The 14,330-nt window shown below is 45.4% G+C and overlaps 1 protein-coding gene across 3 annotated transcripts in view; it reads right to left on the bottom strand.

The window, feature by feature from the left end:
- The window catches only part of SHANK2 (SH3 and multiple ankyrin repeat domains 2), a 544,106-nt gene extending 538,145 nt beyond the window's left edge, over positions 1-5,961 (bottom strand). The window contains exons 1-2 of one of the 3 annotated variants that reach the window (XM_029582906.1): positions 5,703-5,961; positions 4,613-4,779 (exon numbers count right to left, since the gene is read on the bottom strand). The gene's annotated coding sequence lies outside the window, so the exon portion shown is untranslated. The remainder of the gene's footprint in view (positions 1-4,612; positions 4,780-5,702) is intronic. The other 2 variants (XM_029582904.1, XM_029582897.1) reach the window with 2 other exon arrangements.
- Positions 5,962-14,330: the final 8,369 nt, after the last annotated feature.

The raw sequence follows: 14,330 nt of genomic DNA, 5'->3' as shown, positions 1-14,330 counted from the left end.
AAGACTGAGAGAAGTTATCTACAGACCAACCTACCTGCTCAAATGGGTCTGAGCTCAGACCAATATCACCTGTCCTTCTATTTTATGTTACAAGGAGGCCAATGGTCAGCGCCACTTAGCTGGATAAGTGGTACCGTTTCAATATTCTGCCACGTTCAGCTGCTGCCACTTATCTGGATAACTTTTTATCCAGCTAAAAGATTATCCAGAAAAGTGAGAGATGAGATAAGGCATTCCAGGGTGGAGCTATTTATCCAGCTAACTTAGCCATGCGACAGAAAAAGGGGTGTGTTTTATGGTAATGGGGGAGAGAGAGAGAGAGACTAGCCAGAATGCCCTAACACTAGATAGGTATTTATATCTCTATGGGAGGCCCACCTAGTAACTCGAGGTTAGGGCATTTGAGAACACATCGCAAAATGCGATAAACTACTGAAAAAGGTTGTAGCTACAATCGGCGTTAAAGCCGTGCGATAGGGCTTCGCAAAACGGTAAACCCAGCCCACTCCCGCCCAAACTCCTCCTCTTTTTCAGATTTGCATCACGCAATACGTTATGGTGCTATCATATGCGTTTTTGCATGCAATAAGCCCTTAACGCATGCGAAAACGCCTTATAGCATTTTGATAAATGACCCTATTAGCTAATAAGTGCCGATATTCAGCTTTACCCAGCTAACAGGCCGATACAGTACAGTGCGCTCCGGTGGAGTGCACTGTTAGCCCGCGCGTTTTCAACGCACTATTTTTACCCCTTATACAGTAAAGGGTAATAGCGCGTCGAAAATGTGCGGCCAACCCCCCTGAAGCTAATAGCACCCGCAACATGCAAATGCATGTTGATGGCCCTATTAGTTATTCCCGCGCGATTCAGAAAGTAAAACGTGCAGCCAAGCCGCACATGTTAATTTCTGCCGGCACTGGGAAAGTGTACAGAAAAGCAGAAAAAACTGCTTTTCTGTACACCCTCCGACTTAATATCATAGCAATATTAAGTTGGAGGCCCCAAAAATTAAAAAAAAAAACATTTAAATTTGCCTGCGGGTCGGAAGACAGATGCTCAGTTTTGCCGGCGTCCGTTTTCCTAACCCGTGGCTGTCAGTGGGCTTGAGAACCGACGCCAGAAAAATTGAGCGTCGGCTGTCAAACCCGCTGACAGCTGCCGCTCCTGTCAAAAAGGAGGCGCTAGGGACTTGCTAGTGTCCCTAGCACCTCCTTTTACCGCGGGCCCTCATTTAAATACTTGATCGCGCGCCCAGGAGAGTGGCCTGGGCACACGTTGGGAGAGCAGGAGCTCGCCTTGGAGCACCGGCTCTCCCACGGGATTTACTGTATCGGCCCGTAAATTACCCAAGTTAGTTAGACCTGCTATTCAGCTGGTCTGAAGTTAGCCAAGTTTATTCAGCAGTGTGGCCACCCTACTGAACATACTCAGATATCTAATAGCAGCTGGAATCTTGCTCAGGCGGATAGTGGCTGAATATAGACCCCTTAGTATTTATCCCTAAACAAATCTCCCATCTTTATAATTTAATCTTTATTCACTTTTTAATCAATCTACAATAAATTGAAAAAAACAAACAAGAACAACAATAGGTTATTATATAACGCAAAGAAGAAAAACTATTATAACAAGGAAAAAGAAAAACTATAACCCATTGTAAAAGTCCCATCTTAATGTCTACCTGGCAGCTTATGCCATCACCTCCTTGATGGAAATATAAGTGAAGCATCACGATTTACTAATGAACACCTGTGCTGAAGCACCAGGCGACGTGGAACCGGCACAAGGAATAAACAGATTTAACTAGAAATCTCAGGCAGAGTCCAGAAAGCCCCCCAAGATTATTTTGTTCCACAGTGAAAACGAAGACAGAACAGGGACAACAAAATCAGCTTCCAGATGTCCCAGCAAGGAGAACTTGTGCCAGGGGATCAACTCCTTAATGCACAGAAATATAATTTCCATGAGCAAGGAGAACTTGATCTTGTCTTGGAGAAGAAAGTAGCCCATGAAGGAACAGACAGCCAAACACTGTCCTGCCCTTTTGCTTTCAGGACACGGTCTACTGAAAGAACAATAATTTGTTTTGCTTTGAAACAGAGGAACTTTTTTTTTTTTTTTTTTTTTAAGAAGTATGGAAGAAATCCATACAAGACAGAAACCGAATGCCATTTGTATAAACCACACATGAAAGAAAAAGAGAAGAAATATGACATCATCCCACCATGACATGCACAGAATGCCAGTGACGAAGGCTCTGCTCTGCAGACCTAAAGCATACAATCTGTATTTGCAATCAAATCAGAATCAGAACAACATTTGGGGTGCCTGACTTTTAAAAAGAAATTATTAAAGTACTGTATGTAACTCATGAAATGGGAGCGGGGCCAGCACCAGTTAGTGAGCACAGCGCCAGGCTCTCTGTAGGATTAAAGGATAAATGGGTCAATCACTTTGAAGTCTTCCAAAATACTCTCAAGACAACTCAGAAACTCTTCTTGACATGGGTTCTCTGGATTCCCCATGAGAAATGTCTCTCAGCTTCGGGCCTTTTCCCTTAAAAGTGAGAGCCACTCCGGGCACGCCACGCTCCAAGGGGATCCCTGAATCTCCCTGCTACTGGACTTCAAACCTCCCAGTTACAGCTCCCTCTAAAGAATCTTTTTTCTAAACCTCTTAAAGGAGCCACGCCGCTGACAGTTCAGCTACTACTCATTCCAATAGACCAGGGGCGGCCAGCTCGAGAGCCTCAAACAGGCCAGGTTTTCAGGATATCCACAATGAATATGCATGAGCTAGATTTGCATACAATGGAGTTGGTGCATGCAAATCTAGCTCATGCATATTCATTGTAGATATCCTGAAACCCAGGGGGTTTTTTGTGCCTCTCCAGGACTGGAGTTGGCTAACCCTGCTATAGACTTAATGGCACATGCATAATATAATTTTATTGTACACAATTCCATCTAGTGGCAGTTCCGAGGAATAAACCCATTATTGTTGTTTCACAACTCATAATCATTATCAGACCATTTACAAAATGCCAAGCAAAGGTCAAGTGCACTTCCCCACTCACAATCCTTTCCAGGGGATTTTTGCGATAAGTTTAAAAAAAGACAAAACATTTTTCTGTGCTTTCTGCAGAGTGAAAAAGTGACCAATGTGCCCCAATTAGATTCTACCAACAACCAGGGCTTTTTTCAGGGGGCCCCTGCCAGCAGCTTTTTCCTCCACCTGCTTGAGAAAGAAAGCACAGACAATAACTAATGCCGCACACGCAGAGAAACGAGTGCACCTTGTCTCCCAGACATGCTGATCCTTCACAAGACAAACTTAGGTTGTTCCTGCTGAATGCAAAGCCTTCTAAGATGAGTGGTCCCCAACCCTGTCCTGGGGGCCCCCCAGCCAGTCGGGTTTTCAGGATATCCACAATGAATATGCATGAGAGAAAATTTGCATGTTATGGAGGCAGTGCATGCAAATTCTCTCTCATGCATATTCATTGTGGATATCTTGAAAACCCGACTGGCTGGTGGGCCCCCAGGACAGGGTTGGGGACCACTGTTCTAGATGAAGTATACAGCTCCTCACCTGATTCTTCCCATGCACTGACCTTTGCAAACGCTTCACGGAGCTAAAGGACATCAAATAAAATGTTTCCGTAAGCCCCTTAGAGGGGATTCTAAAACAAGATGATATTCATTAAAGATTATAAAAGCAAGAAGAGTTCCTCTTCCAACTAATCCAAACTAACTCGAGCCAGTAGGGGGCGGCGCAACGGACGAGTCGCTCGCCGGTGAAATATCCTGCCGTGGCAGCGGCTGAGATGCCACTACTGCCGCCGTGGCAGCGGCTGTCTCTTCTCCCTTGCTGCCAACCAACAAGTGACCTTTCCATCCTTACCCAACCCAACCACTGGCTCGAGTCAAAGGTTCACCTAGGGCACCTAATACCCTTGCACCAGCCCTGCAACCGATCCCCTCCCAGGTCAACCAGGCTACTATAACCCTTCCAACTGACCCTCCCCAGTCACCTGAGGAATCGTACCCCTACCAATTCACACGTCCACCCCCACCCCCACCTCCCCCCCCTTCGCACTTCAGAACCAGGACTGGGATCCAGCACCATGAGCCTTCATTTGCAACCAGTCAGATTCCCCCCATTGCAGACCCCCCCCCCCCTCCCAGCTCACCGAGTCCAGTCACTGCAACGTCAGGCCTCAGCCTGGGAGCCTGCAATCATGGACTTTAAATCCAGCCAAGAGGTGTGGGTGTTGCATGACGACTGGTAGTCCCCCAGCTTCAGGGGACTCGGACAATATGAGCTGTGGGCAGATTAAGTGAACTGAAATATTTAATTCTGAATAAGTTATTCCAGAGTACAGCTTTACCTGAATTGTAAAACATCACAATTCAGGTAACTGACAACACAAATTCCATGCTGATAATAATAGATGAATACTATTCTAGTACATCTACTAGAATTGGTGTCCAAAGAGGTTTGAAGACCTCCGGCAGGGTTAGTATTACTCCCAGTGACACCCGACACTGATTTCAGCTTCCCTGGATGGATGAAATGTCGGAGCAGACCATTGTGCTGTCTTCCTTACCTCTGACACGGCAGCAGTGACTTCCAGGCACATTCTCCAGGGCTCTATTAAACCGGGGATGTTTAATAATTCAGGTAGGGAGAGAAAGCACTCCTCTGCTTTCTTAGAGGCCAAAAAATTGTAAATTCAGTTGCTTCGTTTCCTTGTGATGTAATTGGACTGCGATTCTGAAAGTGGATAGGAAGAACATGCTTTTCATTTCTTTCAAAATGATTTAGCCCATAAATTGGCTGAGTTTCTAACTGCTGGCCACCAATTTGACTCCTCATAGCCAGAGGCAAACCAAATGGGCATAGGCCTAGTGTGCCTGTGTGTAAAATTCAGGAGGTGAGTGCCGCTGGTCCTAATGCCCCACCACTTATAAATGCAGCTCGACCCAGGTCATATGGTCAAGGGCACACCAGGCATTTTAACAGCCATTCAAGGGCCATAGGTGGATGCCCTCTAGTCTGCATGCATGCAAATTGTAGGATAGCCGTGTCCCTTTCCAGCTGGGGCCAATATCCCAGGAAACTGGCAAATCTTGCTGGAGCAGTACTGACTATTCCTCTAAAGACAAACGGTCAACAGCTGAAGCAGCGGCTGCCAATACACGAAGAGAAGCCACGAGTCCTCTTTGTCTTACTGTGGCACTGCAGGGGGGTCAAACTGGTGACCCCCTGCCCTTCTTCGGGGTAGGGGGAAAGCAACTCCCAGCAGAGCAGTGAGGATTCAACTAGGAAAACAGGTTGGGGTTTGTTTGTTTGTTTTTTCTTATAGAGAAATAAAACAGCCCAAGGCACTGAATAAACAAGAAAACGTGGTTAATCCAAAATAAAACAGCAGAAACTTTGACGCCTCCTGTTTCCCTGTAGTTCTGGGACAGCGAGAAGTCTCCAAAAAGGTGGGGGAGGGGAGAGCCCGGATAAAGCTCGTGCACCCTTTCCCCTTTTGAAAAGTATCCTGCTAAAATTACGGGCACACACAATCCCACCCACTAAACTGCAGGCAGGAAGATTTCAGCAGGTTTTACACGCACGGGCTTTTGAAAATGCCAACATGCGCGCAGAAGGGCCACAACCTCAGGATTGCCTCCCCCTAATAAACTTACATGCGCCGCGTATCGGGGCCCAGCACCGCAGCACCTGGGGATATTGCCTTGCAAGGTTTGTAAGCTTCAAGCAGCTGGTGCCAGGCAGGTTCCTCTCCACCCCGAGGGCAGGCAGCAGCAGCACAAGCCCAGTCCCTCTCTCAGACTTCAGCCTGCCTGACCCAGTTTGGCAAACAATGCCGCAGCCGCAGCCTCCTCCGGCCAGAGTCCGTCCCGGTCTGCTTTCAGGCTCTCAGGTGTGTGGAGCTCAGCAAACGCCTGGCTAAAAGCAGCCTCCCAGGGTCCTAAAATCCCTGGCTTCCAACTTTCTGGGCTCTTGCTCCTTTACTCCCCACAACCTTTATTTATTTTTTATATTCCGCTTTTTTTGCACTTTTTTCAGCGCTTCAAAGCGGATTACATTCAGGTACTGTAGGTATTTCCCTATCCCCAGAGGGCTCGAGTTTGTACCTGAGGCAATGGAGGGTAAAGTGAGGTCACAAGGAGCGACAGCAGGACTCGAACCCTGGTTCCTAGCCCACTGCTCTAAGCACTAGGCTACTCTCTCATCATCCGAAAGGTTTTGTAAACAAGGACTGTTGCTTTCTTCTCACAGCAGCAGCATTGGGAGGGATGGGCGCACAGTACCCCAAATCTATTTTGTGCATGATCCAGGTTTGTTCACACAGAGACCCCTCCACCACCTTCCCTGCTTCTCCTGCCACCCCACACCCACAAAAAGCAGCTTAGAGCCCTCCAGTCTGCCACGTGCCACACAGGCGTCCAGCAAGCCTGGGATAAGCACAGAGGATCCCTAGCTGCCAATAAGTGAGAGTGATCAACTGCAGCCTTTGGCATTGAAGCAGGACCAGTCAAGGAAGAGCAGGCATGCAATGCTTAGTTTGTTCATTCTTTTGCAGAGACTATGCTTGTGCTTACTGCTCCACGAATGACATTGGGAAGACGTAATGGGCCTTATCTGCCATTACAGCCTATGTTTCTACACAAGAAAGCAAAGGCTTGCGGGGGAGGGGGACAAGCTGTGGTGCTCTTTGCCTTCAGAGCTGGCACTAGCCTTGGAAGAGGACATCAGATGCTCTATAAAAGGGGTCACATGCACTAGGCCCCTCACATTGTGCACATGATCTTTTGGTTGCGGAGACCACCCTCCTCTTCCTCTGGTGATCTGAGGTTTCTACCACCAGCTCTCCAGCTGTGACCATGTTCGAGGCACATCTGGTGCGGGTCTCCATCCTGAAGAAGGTGCTGGAGGCCCTTGGAATCCAGGAAGTTGCATGCACGGAGCAGATTCCCCCCTCTCCAGAAAAGCTGCACAGTTACAAAATAATCTATTTGTAAATGCCTTTTGCTTTTGGTGGAGGAAGCTGGAGTAAGAGGAGCAATTTCTTGAAGCCCCCCCCCCCCCCCCCCCCCCCCCCCCCAATGGCTGAATGCAAGTTCCTCTTCCCCTTTCTTGACTGGGTCAGTGCTGCTTCCTCTCTGGCCACTGCATTATTTCTGGCTTGACAGCAGAGCTGTCAATTTGACGCCTATGGCCAAGTGAAAAACTGCACCCACACCCATTACACATTGAGTTGGGAGGCTCTGTTCAGTGTTTGTACAGCGATGCCCATGCCCTGTGCAAGAGTATGAGGAGCCCTAGGAAAACTCTACAGCCTTGCACCCGACACCCTCCTCACACACCATTAAACATTGTGCATTTATAGCAACAGATTTTGCATGAAAAAGAACATTCAAAGCACAGTCTTCTGAGGTAAAGATATCACTTACAATATGTATATTATGTATAATTTCTACTTGTATAATCTAATCTGCTATTTGTATAATCTTGTATAATCTACTCTGTTATTTATATGTTTTTTAATGTTCCTTATATAATTATGCAATAATTGTAAAGCCTGTTGCTAAGTTCTGTTCTGTGTAAACCGACGAGATGTTCCCAACGTTCGTCGGTATATAAAAGTTATTAAATAAATAAAATAAATATTATATTTACATGCACTGCTGAGGAGCCAACCAGAAAACCCTGCAAAAAAGCAAGAGACGCTTGGAACCTATATGGTATTAGGCCTACTGTAATGCGTCTTGGGCATGGGAATGACCCTCAGAGAGCCATGAAAAAAAAAAGAATTATATAAAAACAGCACTAACTGCCAGCACTCAAACAGCAACAACCCTGCCTGTGAAACTTAATACTACAAATATTACTGCAGGCCTAAAACAGTAATACACACCCTGTTGGGAAAACAGAACAAGCCAAGCTGCTATAGATCTCTGCATAGAAACTACACACTAACAGAATAACTCACTTCAGTCACACATGCAACACACAGACAGACCCTCAAATACAGAATGAGACCATACAGTATAAATAGAAATGTACAGACAAAGATTGAACTGGAAACCGCAACAAGCCAAATTCTGTATGCACTGCAACAATGAGAAAACCAGAAAGATTACCATTCCTCATAAAACAGAATTAGTAAAACCACACCAATAAAAAGAATAATTCAAAACAATTCATGAATAAAATAACATTCAATAATTAAAAATTCATATAAAAATCTTCCAAACATCAATATTTCAAAACAGACACAGGAAATAACACCCAACAATTAAAATGAGGATTCTATAAAATTCCCCCTTATCCATCCCTTGGAACTTTTGATTTCAAGATGCCCTGAAATTGCCATGGATTATCAGGCACACAACACATGCTCTCTCATTCACTTCCTTCTTGACGTAGCAGGCAGCAACAATCTCCTTCTTCAGCTCTCATGGCCACAGGGCTGAGCCACCTCTAGCATTGGGCTGCTTCCGGCAGGGACGTTCCTCCTCCTCTGAAGCAGTGTGAACCCGCCGAAATTGACAGCGCGGTAAGCGCGGCCTTAGAAAAATGGAAGAGCAGCGCAGCCCTGCCAGAATCAGCAGTGCTGCCAGCGAAGCCGCGCTGCTTTTCCATTTACTAAGGCAGCGCCAACCAAACTGTCAATTTCAGTAAGGGCCGTGCTTACTGCTGCTTTTCTCTTCCTGAGGACCCGCTGGCGGTCAGCCATACCTCTCTCGTTGGCACATGATAGCGGCGCCTATGGCATGCTACGGCTCTGCTTGACAGCGGGATATCACAGACCAGCTGCCTAGGCCTGTCTAGGCTTCCCCCCTTCATCGGGGGAAAGAGCTGTAGGGATTCTTGGTAAGGGCCATTTGGGGCAGGTTATCTCCCACCATCTCAGATGTCAGGCAGTTCCCTGTTTTATGTGCAGAACCCACATTTTCTGCACCTAAATCCTGACTCCGGAATGCCAGCTTTTGCCTATAAACTAACATTAGCCCTAGAATCTTTACCCACCTCTCTCCTGAGCTCGGGACCTCTGCACCAGGATCCTCAGGTTTAGGATACACGGACACCCGAGAGACCCGGGAACCCCAGAACCTGGAGCCCTGAGTCTGGGGGAGTGGTTAGTGAGTGGGTGGGTGGATTGCTGAGTAGATGAAAAGTGGGTAGGGGGATTGTGGCCTCTCTGGCTCGGGACTCCCAGGCTGCACAAAAAAAGTCCTTATTTTTGTTTTTTATTTATTAGATGTGCAAGTTAACTTTTCCCTGAAGCCATTGAAGGTACAACCAGTAGTGGAGTGGAGGAGTAGCCTGGTGCTTAGAGCACTGAGCTATGACCCTGGGAAACCACATCCCCCTGTCGCTCCTTGTGACCTTGGGCAAGTCACTTTACCCTCCGTTGCCTTAGGTACAAACTTAGATTGTAAAGCCTTGGGGGTTGGGAAATACCTAATAGTACCTGAATATAATCTGATCTGATGCACGCTTTGAAGTGCCAAAAAGCAGAAAATAAAAATCTAAATAAATAAATAAAATAGTACAGTTACAGTACTTTTTAAATTCGCTCCTGTTTTTCGCATACTTTTTTGATTAGCGCATTTTTTTTTGTTGGGTGTTTTTTACACCATCAAGTAACCTGCGCACAATCAGCTTATTGCCTCATTAGCAAAGGGGTTTTTTGCGTTGCTGCGGCCTTTTTGGAGCAGAAGGGGAACTCCGCGTTTCACTTCCCGTGGGCTAGCTGCTATGTTATGCATAAATAGCAATCATTCCCAATGAGCTTTAATTAAATAGGCAGGACAAGAGGGACATGGCGTCAGGCCTGGTAGAGTTCCTACCCTCTGCTGCCAATTCAGCCTTCATATGAGGATTCAGACATTAGGTCTCCAAGGCAAAGCTTGAACTGGAGGAGGTCATAAGCAGTCACCGCCACTGTTTTTATGAGAGAGGTGCTTGTTCTAATTTGTTTGCTTTGTAAACTGGCAATGCCAGAGAATTCCTTTTTCTTTCCCCACCTGAGACTGAGATTAAACCCTCAGGTCTAGCTTGGGTGTCCTTCACACCATGCTGATGTATGCTAGGAGGTAAAGCACGGTGTGTCCATGCTAGGAAAGGACCAGGAGCACTATACATCCTACAATTACGTAGGGAAAGGACTGGGATCTCAAGAGCATGAGAGGAACATTGGCTTGCCCTCTGTCTCTGTCCTTACCCCTTTAACAAATCATCATAGACAGATGTAATTATCAGGCATTACAACTGCAGACAGTGGAAGCACAATCCTTTTATATATATATATATATATATATATATATATATATATATATATATATAGAATGAAGATTTCTGAATAATCATTAAGGTCTTTATGCTGCAGATCTCACAAGCGGTGCAGATAACCGGCAGTAATCAGAGCTTGTGAGGTTTTAGAATCATATTGCCAAAAATATAATAGAGCTTTCTCTGGGGATAACTAACGCTGTCCCTCAGAGATGTGACTTGCACAAAACAGTTTACAAACCACAAAAGCATGGAATAGAGGTTTTTCTTTTTTAAACAATGTATAGGCTGTCTTTCTGCAGCATTCAAGCTGGCTCACAGCTGTTGTATAGTAACCATCATTCACAACAGATAGAAAAGACCAGTAATACAAAACAAACACTGGCATTCCCCATCCAGTAAGCATTTCTAAATACCCACGCTTTCCAGAATACACCTCAAAACCTAAACAAGCCTGTTGTAAAGGCTCCTCTAAAACTCTACCATCCTGATCTCTTGTGGAATGTTATTCCACAAACCCGGAAGAGCCTTTAAAAGGGGGACGTGGCAAGAAACTCCCTCACCCTACTTCACGAAGGTAAGAAGTGGAGCCCCTCATGCAGTAACACAATAAGCCTGGCCACGGGGTAAGCAGGCCCTTGGTTAAGCTCCCACCCTTCAGAAGGTGTTTGGTGACGGATGGGCTCAGTATTACCTCCATAGTAAGAGAGCGCCTTTTTGAGAGAATTCCACTTTCTGTAACATCCAATTCCCCTTGCTCTCCTACTCAGGTACTAACAAGATACTGACCCTGGCTTGCTTCTTAGCAATCAGAGGATAGGATGATACGATTGTAGGCAGGGGTTGCCAGCTCTGTCCTATAGATTCCCTGCAGCCAGGCGGGATATGAGGACATCCGCAATGAATATCAGGGATGGACGCTTATTTATTTATTTATTTATTTATTTATTTGCATGCATAAAAACACATTTGTGTGCGCAATGAAACAAAAGAAAAAATGTAATTAAAAAAACAAAACATTTTTCTGTGCTAAATATGCATGCGATAAATATCCACATACCAGGTCTGAAATGATGTGAGGAAACCCCACACAGATTCTTGTAGTCATCAGGGCAGATTTGGGAGCCCTCTGCCACTATGGGTTTGCAAGAACATCCTGGTTATTTCTGTGCATGATAAGCTAGCTGCGGACAATAGGTAATAATTATCCTGGGAGCTTATCGTGATAAGTTAAACTCTAGGGAAAAGCTTATCTTGTCCCTTCCTGCTAATTGCTGTATTGTATAAAATGTTTTAGGCTGTGCCAGGAAATCCCCCCATAACTCCCTACAGCTCTGTCCTTTTGATCAAGGCTTGTGTTTGTGCCCCTTTTGTTCTTGTGTTTGACATAAGCTGGAAGGGTCTTGTAGCTTGCAGCCTCCTTCCAGCTCTGTCAGTCAAGCAGCGCTGAGGTCACCCACCTACAGCCCTTTAAATTGTGGCAAACTGCTTCCTCTTATCCCACTGCTGCTGCTGCTGGCAATGACAGGTGGAGGCTGCCACCGGCCTCCGTCAAATGCCTCCCCCTTTTTTTTTTTTTTTTTTTTAATAAAATCACCACTGCAATCAAGTTTTACCTTTTCTTCCCTCACCTATTCTGAAAAAAGTGGGCAAATTTTAGACTTCCGGAAAATTTGTGATAAACAGCAGCAGCAGCAGTGCTGTCTCTCGGGGGGGGGGGGGGGGGGGAATGGTACCAGGTGTTTGTTTTATTTATTTATTTATTTATTTTGGGTGGGGGCAAAGGGCAAATCAAGCAGGTGGAGAAAACATTGACTGGTACTCAGTACGTATTGCAAAAAGCCCTGACCCAAAGTAGTAATCAACAGTGGCATGAGTGTAGTTTAAACGTAGGCGGGCCTGCCCTCCCTGCCCGTACCTTTCAGTTAACACAATTTGCCTATCCTGAAGTCAAGTACAGGCCTAATCATGCATTGCAGAGGGTCTGCCCAAAGCACATTAACATGTATTACTGTAATTCATTCGAGTACCTGTAGCAATAGTCAATTACTACAAGATTAGCCTTAGCTTCAGATGGTCACACAGCCTCTCATCTCCAGAAAGAGGCTCTAGATTTGGAAAAAACAATTTTATTTTCTTTTTTATTCTGCTAGGTGCCCTTCTTCCAGGGAACAATAGTTTTTACTTCCTTTTACCATCTTGAAAACCAGGCACCATTGTCATTCTTCCAGGCCACTGCCACGCATTTCTGAGAGAAAAAAAATGTAGCCACACATCCAACGTTTTACTCTGTGCATTGTGAAAAAAATTCCCAAGTTCTTAATGACAGAAGATGCAACACAACTGGCTAATTTCACTGTATCTGCAAGTGCTTAGATTTGGGGTAGCTCAAGTTTAAATGCCAAAATCAGGACACATTTTTATATCTGTACAAATAGCTGAGTGTCAGTTCCCATTCTCAAGAAAGGACAAGGCATGCAAATACTATATGTATTTCAATAAGTTGCTATTGGCCTTCAGTCTACCTAGAGTTAAACTGATGGAAAAATCAGTAGGGTAACTAAGAAAATCATGAAGTACAAATCCTTGCAAGCCATGGGGAAAAACCAGGACCGGCTGTGTCTGATCAGCTGACCTGAGGTGAGATTGTGACCATAAATCTACAGCAACTTTACGACTCAATCTAAGATTTCCACTCAGGTATGGGGGTGTCTGCCGCATACAGACTCTGAAACGTCATTTGAATCGTTCAGGACCTCCAGTTCTAGACACAGAAATATTTCCAGCAGGTAAAAGGAGACTTCTCCTAAGGAAACGAACTTGTGCAGGGAAGGTTCCAGGGGTGGCAGCACTGTGTTCCTAGTTATACCCACATTAGGGGGAATGCCTTCCCAGGGGCAGGGTTTGCACTTTGAATTTTCAAAGGTTATGTGCCCACAGAAATTAGCAGGTGTAAACGTGCACAGGTAAGTTTCCAAGTGAAAGTATGTGGGCAATACAGTGAAAATTAATGTAAAGCTGCGGGTGAAAGATGCAAGCAAGCAATTACAAAAATTACTCCCAATGGATGAATTATTTAGTGTTGCTATTTCTTTGTACAAAAATACAAGGGGATTAAAATCAAACATGCGGGTTCTTCCGGTCACGAAATAAATCTGAGTGCTCCAGCCTCAAACCTCATCTGAAATGTCTCAGCAGGGCAATGCTTCGTGCATGTCCATCCTCTAGCCTTCAGGGATCCACAGTGTTCAAAGGGGCATGGGATAAACACTGTGGATCCCGATAGGCTAGAGGATGGAAATGAGGAAAAAAGTGCATGGGAGTAAGTTGTAGTAACTGCCGCACCAGCCCTTAACCAAGAAGCCTTCATACTCTTGATGCAACTCCATCATGACTCTCTGCTTCAACAGCAGGGGCAAAAGGGGAATTGGATTCAGACAGCGACCAACAAGGACCCCAACTTTTACGGTCTAGGGAAAACAAATAAGCATGGGGGTAACTTGCTGATGCGGCTGTTACTATCCTTAACCAATAAGCCTGATACTTTTGATGCAACTCCAACATTGCTCTCTGCTTCAATGGTAATAAATAACAGGGAATTGGACTCAGACAGCAACCAAAAAGAGCCCTGACTTTTACAGTTTCTCAGCTAAGTATGGGGTGGACCTGTACAGTGCAGCAGGTGCTGTTGTGGGCTTGCTGGGCAGACTGGATGGACTGTTTGGCCTTTTTCTGCCGTCGTTTCTATGTTATAAAGATTTTACAGCCTATGTGGCATTCCTGTCGCTGGCAATATTAAAACCAATATTTGTTAAGTTGAACTGTTTACCCTCATTTTCTCAAATGCCAAGACCCTCATCTCTGGTGTTTGCTTTTCTAAAGCCCTGACCGTATACGCAGCCCGGTAACACGAGAGAAAGTCTGGACAAGGGAGCAATTAATAATTAACCCACAAGGGGATCCTCTCACTCCCAACAGAGGTGAAGTCCTGTCTAGAATTCTACCTGGTTTGA

The sequence above is a fragment of the Rhinatrema bivittatum genome, chromosome 17, assembly GCF_901001135.1.
Source record: "Rhinatrema bivittatum chromosome 17, aRhiBiv1.1, whole genome shotgun sequence".
NCBI lineage: Eukaryota > Metazoa > Chordata > Amphibia > Gymnophiona > Rhinatrematidae > Rhinatrema > Rhinatrema bivittatum.
This window is presented reverse-complemented; position numbering and strand designations above follow the sequence as displayed.